This window comes from Triticum dicoccoides, chromosome 2A, assembly GCF_002162155.2.
Source record: "Triticum dicoccoides isolate Atlit2015 ecotype Zavitan chromosome 2A, WEW_v2.0, whole genome shotgun sequence".
NCBI classification, from domain to species: Eukaryota; Viridiplantae; Streptophyta; class Magnoliopsida; order Poales; family Poaceae; genus Triticum; species Triticum dicoccoides.
The window spans coordinates 541,508,099-541,522,108 of record NC_041382.1 but is presented as its reverse complement, the minus strand read 5'-3'; positions in this window follow the sequence as shown (position 1 = coordinate 541,522,108).

Genomic DNA, 14,010 nt, shown 5'->3' with positions numbered 1-14,010 from the left:
GATCTAAGGATCCTCGTCTCTTTAATAAACAGATCATTCACACAGATGGGGTGGAAAATGTAAAAACACCCTGGCTCCTCACATTCGCTTGACACTTGGAAGATGGCCATTATTGGACGCAGAAGCCAAGAAGCGCAACATTTACGAGAAGCCGGACACTATTTAACAGGTACTCGGAGTTTGAAGAAGAACCCGCCTTGCAATGCCGAAGACAATCTGCGCGCCGGACTCATCGTCATTGAAGCCTGGTTCGGGGGCTACTGAGGGAGTCCTGGATTAGGGGTTATCCGGATAGCCGGACTATATCCTTTGGCCGGACTGTTGGACTATGAAGATACAAGATTGGAGACTTCGTCCCGTGTTCGGATGGGACTCTCCTTGGTGTGGAAGGCAAGCTTGGCAATACGGATATGTAGATCTCCTTCCTTGTAACCGACTCTGTGTAACCCTAGCCCCCTCCAGTGTCTATATAACGGAGGGTTTAGTCCGTAGGACCAAGAACAACAATCATACCATAGGCTAGCTTCTAGGGTTTATCCTCTCTCATCTCGTGGTAGATCAACTCTTGTACTACTCATATCATCAAGAACAATCAAGCAGGACGTAGGGTATTACCTCGATCAAGAGGGCCCGAACCTGGGTAAACATCGTGTCCCCCGTCTCCTATTACCATCCGCCTAGACGCATAGTTCGGGACCCCCTACCCGAGATCCGCCGGTTTTGACACCGACAACTACGATGAGACCTTCTCACTCGTAGCGATGCTTAAGTCTGTCCGAATCATGTTAGCAATTGCCGAATTTTATGATTATGAAATTTGGCAAATGGAGTTAAAAAATGCATTCCTTAATGGATATCTCAAAGAAGAGTTGCATATGATGCAAGCAGAAGGTTTTCTCAATTCTAAAGGTGCTAACAAAGTGCGCAAGATCCAGCAATCCATTTATGGACTGGTGCAAGCCTCTCGGAGTTGGAATATACGGTTTGATAGTGTGATCAAAGCATATGGTTGTATACAGACTTTTGGAGAAGCTTGTATTTACAAGAAAGTGAGTGGGAGCTCCGTAGCATTTCTGATATTATATGTGGATGGCATATTGTTGATCGGAAATGATACTGAATTTCTGAATAGCATAAAAAGGATACTTGAATAAGAATTTTTCAATGAAAGACCTCAGTGAAGCTGCTTATATATTGGGCATCAAGATCTATAGAGATAGATCAAGACGCTTAATTGGACTTTCACAAAGCATATACCTTGATAAAGTATTGAAGAAGTTCAAAATGGATCAGTTAAAGAAAGGGTTCTTGCCTATGCTACAAGGTGTGAAGTTGAGCCAGACTCAATGCCCGACCACTGCAGAAGATAGAGAGAAAATGAAAGTCATTCCATATGCCTCAGCCATAGGTTCTATCATGTATGCAATGCTGTGTACCAGACCTGATGTGTGCCTTGCTATTAGTTTAGCAGGGAGGTACCGAAGTAATCCAAGAGTGGATCACCGAACAGCGGTCAAGAACATCCTGAAATACCTGAAAAGGACTTAAGGATATGTTTCTCATTTATGGAGGTGACAAAGAGCTTGTCGTAAACGGTTAAGTCGATGCAAGCTTTGACACTGATCCGAATGACTCTAAGTCACAAACCAGATACGTGATACGTCCATTTCGCATCATGCTTTTATATCGATATTTATTGCATTATGGACTGTTATTTCACTTTATGTCACAATACTTATGGCTATTCTCTCTTATTTTACAAGTTTTACATAAGGAGGGAGAATGCCGGCAGCTGGAATTATGGGCTGGAAAAGGAGCAAATATTAGAGACCTTTTCTGCGCAACTCCAAAAGTCCTGAAACTCCACGGAATGTCTTAAAATAAATAAAGAAAAATCCTCGCCAAAGATGAAGGCCAGGGGGGCCACACCCTTCTCACGAGGGTGGGGGGCGCCCCCCCTAGGGCATGCCCCCCTACCTCGTGGGCCCCCTGGTGGCTCTCCGACGCCCATCTTCTCCTATATGAAGTCTTTCGATGAGAAAAAAATAGGAAGGAACTTTTTGGGACGAGAATCCGCCGCCACGAGGCGGAACCTTGGCGGATCCAATCTAGAGCTCCGGCAGAGCTGTTCTGCCGGGTATACTTCCCTTCGGGAGGGGGAAATCATCACCATCGTCATCACCAACGCTCCTCTCATCGGGAGAGGGCAATCTCCATCAACATTTTCACCAACACCATCTCATCTCCAAACCCTAGTTCATCTCTTGTATCCAATTCTTGTCTCAAAGTCTGGGATTGGTGCTAGTAGGTTGCTAGTAGTGTTGATTACTCCTTGTAGTTGATGCTAGTTGGTTTATTTGGTGGAAGATCATATGTTCAGATCCTATATGCATATTATTACCCCTCTGATTATGAACATGAATATGCTTTGTGAGTAATTACGTTCGTTCCTGAGGACAAGGGAGAAGTCTTGCTATGAGTAGTCATGTGAATTTGGTATTCGTTTGATATTTTGATGAGATGTATGTTGTCTAGCCTCTAGTGGTGTTATGTGAACGTCGACTACATAACACTTCACCATTATTTGGGCCTATAGGAAGGCATCGGGAAGTAATAAGTAGATGACAGGTTGCTAGAGTGACAGAAGCTTAAACCCTAGTTTATGTGTTGCTTCGTAAGGGGCTGATTTGGATCCATATGTTTCATGCTATGGTTAGGTTTAACTTAATACTTTTGTTGTAGTTGTGGATGCTTGCAATAGAGGTTAATCATAAGTGGGATGCTTGTTCAAGTAAGAACAACACCCAAGCACCGGTCCACCCACATATCAAATTATCAATGTTTCGAACGCAAATCATATGAACGTGATGAAAACTAGCTTGACGATATTCCCATGTGTCCTCGGGAGCGATTTTCCTATTATAAGAGTTTGTTCTGGCTTGTCCTTTGCTACAAAAGGATTGGGCCACCTTGCTGCACTGTATTTACTTTTGTTACTTGTTGCTCGTTACAACCTATCTTATCACAAAACTATTTGTTACCACTTATTTCAGTACTTGCAGAGAATACCTTGCTAAAAACCGCTTATCATTTCCTTCTGCTCCTCGTTGGGTTCGACACTCTTACTTATCGAAAGGACTACGATAGATCCCCTATACTTGTGGGTCATCAATACGTATTTTTATTGAATGGTGGAGCTGTCAGTTGGTGCATTTCTAAGCAGAGTGTCGTGGCTTGATCTACGTGTGAAGCAGAATATATAGCGGCTTCAGAAGCAGAAAATGAAGGAGTTCATATCCGATCTAGGTGTAATACCTAGTGCATCAGGTCCAATGAAAACTTTTGTGACAATACTGGTGCAATTGCCTTGGCAAAGGAATCTAGATTTCACAGGAGAAACAAGCACATCAAGAGACGCTTCAATTTCATCCATGACCAAGTCAAGGAGGGAGACATAGAGATTTGCAAGATACATACGGATCTGAATGTTGCAGACCCATTGACTAAGCCTCTCTCACGAGCAAAACATGATCAGCACCAAGACCCCATGGGTGTTAGAATCATTACTATGTAATCTAGATTATTGACTCTAGTGCAAGTGGGAGACTAAAGGAAATATGCCCTAGAGGCAATAATAAGTTGTTATTTATATTTCCTTATATCATGATAAATCTTTATTATTCATGCTAGAATTGTATTAACCGGAAACTTAGTACATGTGTGAATACATAGACAAACAGAGTGTCCCTAGTTTGCCTCTACTTGACTAGCCGTTAATCAAAGATGGTTAAGTTTCCTAGCCATGGACATGTGTTGTCATTTTATGAACGAGATCACAATATTAGAGAATGATGTGATGGACAAGAGCCATCCATTATCTTAGCACTATGATCGTTTAGTTTATTGCTATTGCTTTCTTCATGACTTCTACATGTTCCTATGACTATGAGATTATGCAACTCCCGAATACCGTAGGAACACCTTGTGTGCTATCAAACGTCACAACGTAACTGGTTTATTATAAAGATTCTCTACAGGTGTCTCCGATGGTGTTTTTTTAGTTGGCATGGATCGAGATTAGGATTTTTCAATCCGTGTTTTGGAGAGGTATCTCTAGGCCCTCTCGGTAATTCTCATAACTATAAGCCTTGCAAGCAAAGTGACTAATGAGTTAGTTGCGGGATGATGCATTACGGAAATGAGTAAAGAGACTTGCTGGTAACGAGATTGAACTAGGTATGATGATACCGATGATCGAATCTCGGGCAAGTAACATACCGATGAAAAAGGGAACAACGTATGTTGTTATGCAGTTTGACCAATAAAGATCTTCGTAGAATATTTGGGAGCCAATATGAGCATCCAGGTTCCGCTATTGGTTATTGACCGAAGATGAGTCTCGGTCATGTCTACATAGTTCTCGAACCCGTAGGGTCCACATGCTTAACGTTCAATGACGATCGGTATTATGAGTTTACGTGTTTTGATGTACCGAAGGTAGTTTAGAGTACCGGATGAGATCATGGACGTTACGAGGAGTCTCGAAATGGTTGAGATATCAAGATTGATATATTGGAAGACTATATTCGGACATCGGAATAGTTCCGAGGTGTATTGGGTATTTTTTGGAGTACTAGGGGGTTACCAGAACCCCCCGGGGGGTTATTGGGCCTCATGGGCCTATTGGTGGAAGAGAGGAGGCAGGCCAAGGTAGGGTGCATGCCCCCCTAGCCCAAACCGAATTGGACTAGGGGGGCCGGCCCCCCTTTCCTTCTCCTCCCTCACCTCCCCCCTTCTCCTTGTTGGAATAGGAAAGGGGGTCGAATCCTACTTGGAGTAGGATTGCCCCCCCGTGGCGCGCCTCCTCCCCTTGGCCGGCCTGCTCATCCCGCCCCCCTTTATATACGTGGGAGGGGGGCTCCCCAAAGGGACACCAAAGTTTCTCTTAGCCATGTGGAGTGCCCCCCTCCACAGAAACACACCTCGGTCATATCGTTGTAGTGCTTGGGCGATGCCCTGCGCCCGTAACTTCATCATCATCGCCACCACGTCGTCATGCTGACGAAACTCTCCCTCGGCCTCAACTGGATCAAGAGTTCGAGGGACGTCATCGATCTAAATGTGTGCAAATTGCAGAGGTGCCATGCATTCGGTACTTGATCGGTTGGATCGTGAAGACGTTCGACTACATCAACCATGTTACTTAACGCTTCCGCTTTCAGTCTACGAGGGTACGTAGACACACTATCCCCTCTCGTTGCTATGCATCTCCTAGATAGATCTTGCGTGATCATAGGAAATTTTTGGAAATATTGCGTTCCCAAACAAAAACTCCATATGAGATACTCACCGGTAACAAGCCCAACCTCAAGTACTTTCGGGTGTTCAGGTGTAAGTGTTTCGTTCTCAAGAAAGGTGTTTGTTTGTCTAAATTTGAGGCTAGAGCTCATGAGGGCATATTTGTTGGTTATGATACAAACTCTCATGCTTACCGTGTCCTCAATAAGTCCATGGGACTTATTGAGGAGACGTGTAATGTGGACTTTGATGAGAATAACGGCTCCCAAGTGGAGCAAAGTGGTACTTGTGATGTAGGTGATGAAATTCCTCCCCAAGCCATAAGAAGAATGGGTGTTGGTTTTATCCTACCCATTGAGGAACCCCTTGTGGCCGAAGGAGAAGGACAATGTTCCACTCAAGTGGAACCATCACCAACCCAAGACCCACACGCTTCCGAAGAACAAAGTGAAGGCCCTCAACCTCATGAACAAGATCAAGGGCAAGATCAACCTCAAGATGGTGTTGAACCTCCAAGTGATGCCCAAGGTCAAGTTCTCACCTCCGAGCAAGCTCAAGATCAAGAACGAGCTCAAGACGATGCTCAAGATGATCAAGTTACCGCTCCTCAACTCACTCCTCAGGAGGAATTGGAGTGTCGTGCCGCCAAGACTGCATCCAAGCTCACTACCAAGGGTCATCTCATGACGAATGTGCTTGGAATCTTAAGAAAGGGGGTAAGCACTCAGAGACAATTAGCAAACTATTGTGAACATCACGCGTTTGTTTCTTGTGTTGAACCCTGATACGTCCATTTTGCATCATGCTTTTATATCGATATTTATTGCATTATGGGCTGTTATTACACATTATGTCACAATACTTATGCCTCTTCTCTCTTATTTTACAAGGTTTATATGAAGAGGGAGAATGCCGGCAGCTGGGATTCTAGGCCGGAAAAGGAGCAAATATTAGAAACCTATTCTGCACAGCTCCAAAAGTCCTGAAACTTCGTGAAAGTCCTTTTGGGAATTAATAAAAAATACTGAGCGGAGAAAGTTCCAGAGGGGGGCCACCCCCTGGCCACAAGGGTGGGGGCGCGCCCTACCCCCTGGGCGCGCCCCCCTGCTTGGTGGGCCCCCTAGTGGCCCTCCGATGCCCATCTTCTGCTATATGAGGTCTTTCGTCCGAGAAAAAATCATTAGCTAGCTCACGAGACGAAACTCCGCCACCACGAGGCGGAACCTTGGCGGAACCAATCTAGGGCTTCGATGGAGCTGTTCTACCGGGGAAACTTCCCTCTAGGAGGGGGAAATCATCACCGTCATCATCACCAATGATCCTCTCATCGGGAAGGGGTCAATATCCATCAACATCTTCACCAGCACCATCTCCTCTCAAACCCTAGTTCATCTCTTGTATCCAATCTTTGTATCCAAACCTCAGATTGGTACCTATGGGTTGCTAGTAGTGTTGATTACTCCTTGTAGTTGATGCTAGTTGGTTTACTTGGTGGAACATCATATGTTCAGATCCAATATGCATATTAATACCCCTCTAATTATGAACATGAATATGCTTTGTGAGTAGTTACGTTTGTTCCTGAGAACATGGGAGAAGTCTTGCTATTAGTAGTCATGTGAATTTGGTATTTGTTCGATATTTTGATGAGATGTATGTTGTCATCCCTCTAGTGGTGTCATGTGAGCGTCGACTACATGACACTTCACCATTGTTTGGGCCTAGAGGGAGGCATTGGGAAGTAATAAGTAGATGATGGGTTGCTAGAGTGATAGAAGCTTAAACCCTAGTTTATGCGTTGCTTCGTAAGGGGCTGATTTGGATCCATATGTTTCATGCTATGGTTAGGTTCACCTTAATACTTATGTTGTAGTTGCGGATGCTTGCAATGGGGGTTAATCATAAGTGGGATGCTTGTCCAAGTAAGGACAGTAGCAAAGCACCGGTCCACCCACATACCAAATTATCAAAGTACCGAACATGAATCATATGAACGTGATGAAAACTAGCTTGACGATAATTCCCATGTGTCCTCGGGAGCGTTTTCCTTCATATAAGAGTTTGTCCAGGCTTGTCCTTTGCTATAAAAAGGATTGGGCCATCTTGCTGCACCTTATTTACTTTTATTACTTGCTACTCATTACAAATTACCTTATCACAAAACTATCTATTACCGATAATTTCAGTGCTTGCAGAGAATACCTTACTGAAAACTGCTTATCATTTCCTTCTGCTCCTCGTTGGGTTCGACACTCTTACTTATAGAAAAGGCTACAATAGATCCCCTACACTTGTGGGTCATCAAGACTCTTTTCTGGCGCCGTTGCTGGGGAGTGAAGCGCCTTTGGTAGGTGGAATTTGGTAAGGAAAAATTTATATAGTGTGCTGAAATTTACTGTCACTTGTTACTATGGAACATAATTCTTTGAGGGGCTTGTTTGGGGTATCTTCACCCCGACCAGTAGAGCAAAGAGTTGCTCCTCAACCTATTGAACCTACTGAAAATGTTTACTTTGAAATTCCTTCGGGTATGATAGAGAAACTGCTAGCTAATCCTTTTGCAGGAGATGGAACATTGCATCCCGATTTACACTTAATCTATGTGGATGAAGTTTGTGGCTTATTTAAGCTTGCAGGTATGCCCGAGGATGTTATCAAGAAGAAGGTCTTCCCTTTATCTTTGAAGGGAGAGGCATTGACATGGTATAGGCTATGTGATGATATGTGATCATGGGACTACAAGTGATTGAAATTGGAATTTCATCACAAGTTTTATCCTATGCATCTTGTTCATCGTGATCGTAATTATATATATAATTTTTGTCCTCGCGAAGGAGAAAGCATTGCTCAAGCTTGGGGGAGGCTTAAGTAAATGTTATATTCATGCCCCAATCATGATCTCTCAAAAGAAATGATTATTCAAAAAATTTATGCTCGGCTTTCTCTCAGTAATCGCTCCATGCTCAATACTTCTTGTACTGGATCTTTTATGATGAAGACTATTGAACTCAAATGGGATTTAATGGAAAGAATTAAACGCAACTCTAAAGATTGGGACCTCGATGAAGGTAAGGATTCAGGTATAAAACCTAAGTTTGATTGTGTTAAATATTTTATGGATACTGATGCTTTCCGTGAATTTAGCACTAAATATGGACTTGACTCTAAGATAGTAGCTTCTTTCTGTGAATCCTTTGCTACTCATGTTGGTCTTCCTAATGATAAGTGGTTCAAATATAATCCTCCCATTGAAGTAAAAGTAGTTGCACCTATTAAAGTTGAAGAAAAGACTATCACTTATGATGATCCTGTTGTTCCTGCTGCTTATATTGAGAAAGCACCTTTCCCTGTTAGAACAAAGAATCATGCTAAAGCTTCAACTGTGGTCAACAAAAGTAATATTAAGACACCTAAACCCCCTGAGCAAATTAAAGTTGAACCTAGTATTGCTATGGTTAAAGATCTCTTGGCCGATAATATTGATGGGCATGTTATTTACTTCTGCAATGAAGCTGCTAGAATTGCTAGACCTGATGCTAAAAATAAACATAGACCTGTTGTAGGCATGCCTGTTATTTCTGTTAAAATAGGAGAACATTGTTATCATGGCTTATGTGGTATGGGTGCTAGTGCAAGTGCAATACCTCATTCCTTATACAAAGAAATTATGCATGATATTGTACCTGCTGAGATAGAAGATATCGATGTTACCATTAAACTCGCCAATAGAGATACTATTTCACCGATTGGGATTGTTAGAGATGTTGAAGTCTTGTGTGGGAAGGTTAAATATCCTGCTGATTTTCTTGTTCTTGGTTCCCCACAAGATAGCTTTTGTCCCATTATATTTGGTAGACCCTTCTTGAATACTGTTAATGCTAAGATAGACTGCAATAAGGATAATGTTTCCGTTGGTTTAGGGGATATGTCTCATGAGTTAGTAGACAACCCCGTGATGAGGAATTGCCTAGTAAAGATGAAATTATTGGTCTTGCTTATATTGTCGTGCCTCCTACTGATCCTTTAGAACAATATTTGCTAGACCATGAAAATGATATGTTTATGAATGAAAGAAGGGAAATAGATGAAGTATTCTTTAAATAGGGACCTATTCTGAAACACAACTTGCCTGTTGAAATCCGAGGGGATCCTCCTCCACCCAAGGGTGATCCCGTGTTTGAGCTTAAACCATTGCCTGATACTCTTAAATATACTTATCTTGATGAAAAGAAGATATATACTGTTATTATTAGTGCTAACCTTTTAGAGCATGAAGAAGAGAAATTATTGAAAACTATGAAGAACCACCGTGCTGCTATTGGATATACTCTTGATGATCTTAAGGGCATTAGTCCCACTCTATGTCAACACCAAATAAAATTAGAGAAAGATGCCAAACCAGTTATTGATCACCAACAACGGCTAAAGCCTGAGATGAAAGAAGTGGTAAGAAAGGAAATACTAAAGCTCCTTGAGGCAGGTATAATTTATCCCGTTGCTGATAGTCAGTGGGTAAGTCCTTCCCATTGTGTCCCTAAGAAGGGAGGTATTACTGTCGTTCCTAATGATAAAGATGAATTGATACCGCAAAGAATTATTACAGGTTATAGGATGGTAATTGATTTCCACAAATTAAATAAAACTACTAAAAAGGATCATTACCCTTTTCCTTTCATTGATCAAATGCTTGAAAGATTATCCAAACATACACATTTTTGCTTTCTAGACGGTTACTCTGGTTTCTCTCAAATACCTGTGTCAGCTGATGATCAAGAAAAGACTACTTTTACTTGCCCTTTCGGTACCTTTGCTTATAGATGTATGCATTTTGGTTTATGTCATGCACCTGCTACCTTTCAAAGATGCATGATGGACATATTCTTTGACTTTTGTGAAAAGAGTTGTGATGTTTTTCATGGATGATTTATTTGTTTATGGATCCTCTTTTGATGATTGCTTGAGCAACCTTGACCGAGTTTTGCAGAGATGCGAAGAAACTAACCTTGTCTTGAATTGGGAGAAGTGCCACTTTATGGTTAATGAAGGTATTGTCTTCGGGCATAAAATTTCTTAAAGATGTATTGAAGTTCACAAAGCTAAGGTTGATGCTATTGAAATGTCGTGTCCCAAGGACATCAAAGGTATAAGAAGTTTCCTTAGTCATGCCGGTTTTTATAGGAGGTTCATTAAGGACTTCTCTAAAATTTCTCGGCCTCTGACTAACCTATTACAAAAAGATATTCCTTTTGTCTTTGACGATGATTGTGTATAAGCAATTGAGATACTTAAGAAAGCTTTGATTTCTGCACCTATTGTTCAGCCACCTGATTGGAATTTACCCTTTGAAATCATGTGTGATGCTAGTGATTATGCTGTAGAGGCTGTTCTAGGACAAAGAGTTGATAAAAAATTAAATGTTATTCAATATGCTAGTAAAACTCTAGACAATGTCCAGAGAAATTATGCTACCACTGAAAAAGAATTCTTAGTAGTTGTATTTGCTTGTGATAAGTTCAGACCTTATATTGTTGATTCTAAAGTAACTATTCACACTGATCATGCTGCTATTAAATATCTTATGGAAAAGAAAGATGCTAAACCTAGACTTATTAGATGGGTTCTCCTGCTACAAGAAATTGATTTGCATATTATTGATAGAAAGGGAGCTGAGAACCCCGTTGCAGACAACTTGTCTAGGTTAGAAAATGTTCTTGATGACCCACTACCCATTGATGATAGCTTTCCTGATGAATAATTAAATGTCATAAATGCTTCTCGTACTGCTCCATGGTATGCTGATTATGCTAATTACATTGTTGCTAAATTTATACCACCTAGTTTCACATACCAGCAAAAGAAAAAGTTCTTCTATGATTTAAGAAATTATTTTTGGGATGACCCACACATTTATAAAGAAGGAGTAGATGGTGTTATTAGACATTGTGTACCTGAGCATGAACATGAACAGGTCCTACGTAAGTGTCACTCCGAGGCTTATGGAGGACACCACGCTAGAGATAGAACTGCGCACAAGGTATTGCAATCCGGTTTTTATTGGCCTACTCTCTTCAAAGATGCCCGTAAGTTTGTCTTGCCTTGTGATGAATGTCAAAGAATTGGTAATATTAGTAGACGTCAAGAAATGCCTATGAATTATTCACTTGTTATTGAACCATTTGATGTTTGGGGCTTTGATTATATGGGGCCTTTCCCTTCCTCTAATGGGTATACACATATTTTAGTTGTTGTTGATTACGTTACTAAGTGGGTAGAAGCTATTCCAACTAGTAGTGCTGATCATAACACCTCTATTATGATGCTTAAAGAAGTTATTTTTCCGAGGTTTGGAGTCCCTAGATATTTAATGACCGATGGTGGTTCACATTTTATTCATGGTGCCTTTTGTAAAATGCTTGCTAAGTATGATGTTAATCATGGAATTGCATCCTCATATCACCCACAGTCTACTGGTCAAGTAGAACTTAGCAATAGAGAGATTAAATTAATTTTGCAAAAGATTGTTAATAGATCTAGAAAGAATTGGTCCAAGAAACTTGATGATGCATTATGGGCTTATAGAACTGCATACAAAAATCCTATGGGTATGTCTCCGTATAAAATGGTTTATGGTAAAGCATGTCACTTACCTCTTGAATTAGAACATAAGGCATATTGGGCTATTGAAGAGCTCAACTATGACTTCAAACTTGCCGGTGAGAAGAGGCTTTTTGACATTAGCTCACTTGATGAATGGAGAACCCAGGCTTATGAAAATGCTAAGCTGTGTAAAGAAAAAGTTAAAAGATGGCATGACAAAAGGATACAAAAGCGTGAGTTTAATGTAGGTTATTATGTATTGCTATACAATTCTCGTTTAAGATTTTTTGCAGGCAAACTTCTCTCTAAATGGGAAGGTCCTTATGTTATCGAGGAGGTCTATCATTCCAGTGCCATAAAATCAACAACTTCGAAGGCACAAATCCGAAGGTGGTAAACGGTCAAATAATCAAACATTATATCTCAGGTAATCCCATAAATGTTGAAACCAATATTATTGAAATCGTAACCCCGGAGGAATACATAAGGGATACTTTCCGGAACGTTTCAGACTCCTAAAAGGAATAGGTACGTGGTACGGTAAGTAAAGCGACTCCAAAACAGTTCTAATGGCAATTTTTTTCCGTTTTAGAATATTAAAGAAAATAGGAAAAAAAGAAGCAAACCGGAAAGGAGACGAGGCTTCCACGAGGGTGGAGGGCGCGCCCCCTGCCTCCTGGGCACCTCTTGTGCTCTCCGGACTCCGTTTTCTTGCACGGTACTTCTTTTGGTCAGTAAAAATTCACTATATAATCTCCCGAAGGTTTTGACCACTGTATCATGCAAATATCTCTTGTCTTTGTTTCGAGTTGTTTTTCTGACAGATCTAGGTCGCCATGTCGTCTTCAAGTACCCCTAAGGACAAGTTCTTCGAGAAGGTCATCAACCCCTACCTCACGGAGGTGCTGCAACACCCTCAAACCATTGAGATGTGTGAGGGGTTGTTGCACATCTGCGATGTTGAGGGACCAAGGAGGACCGGAAGCACGGAGATAAGGCTCGAGGGATTGGAGCAACAAGTTTTCAAGTGTCAGGAGATGGTGGAGCGTGGACTCGACTCCAATCACATAATGATCACGGAGTTCACCAACAACCACAAGCTGGACGCCAAGGACATTGGGGAGGCCATCTTCAAGCTTCACAAGAAAATCGAGCGCCTCCAAGCCCAGATCTATGACCTGCAAAACCAAAACTATGAGTATGAATATAGATTCAAGAGGATGAGTTTGGCTGCAGATTTGAGGATCCCGGAGACTCGGTCATCCTTCTATGATGGTGAGCCTATGCCTTGGAAGATGGACGACAAGCCTACATCATAAACAACTCCATCTCCTTCACCGGCAAAAGAGATATAATCATATGGGTATGGGCACTCCCCTTGGCAACTACCAAGCTTGGGGGAGTGCCCCGGTATCGTATCACCATCACTTCTATCTTTACCATTTTTCTTAGTTCGAACCTTTTGATAATATCTTGATCTAGTAGAATAAAGTTTTAGTATGATCTAGTTGTGAGTTTTGCTTTATGATCTTCCTATGTAATCGAGTCCGTGAGTTATATATAATAAAGATTAGTGTTGATTCAAGGGCTTGATTATTTTTCTATGATCTTGAGGGAATAAAATAAAAGAGAAGAAATAAAAAGAAGTAAAAGGATCATATGGATCTTATGGAGAGTAATGAGCTCACATATAAAGAGTATGATGAATAAAAGTTGTTGAGAGTTGACAAACATAGTTTTGGTCATCGTTGCAATCAATAGGAAGTAATAAAGGAAGAGAGGTTGACACATAAATATACTATCTTGGACATCTTTTATAATTGTGAGCACTCATTAAAGTATGATATGCTAAAGAGTTGACGTTGGACAAGGAAGACAACGTAATGGGTTATGTTTTCTTACATCTTAGATAAATTATATTGCCATGGATCATCCAACATGTTGAGCTTGCCTTTCCCTCTCATGCTAGCCAATTTCTTTGCACCAAGTAGAGATACTACTTGTGCTTCCAAATTTCCTTAAACCCATTTTTGCCATGAGAGTCCACCATATCTACCTATGGATTGAGTAAGATCCTTCAAGTAAGTTGTCATCGGTGCATGCAATAAAAATTTC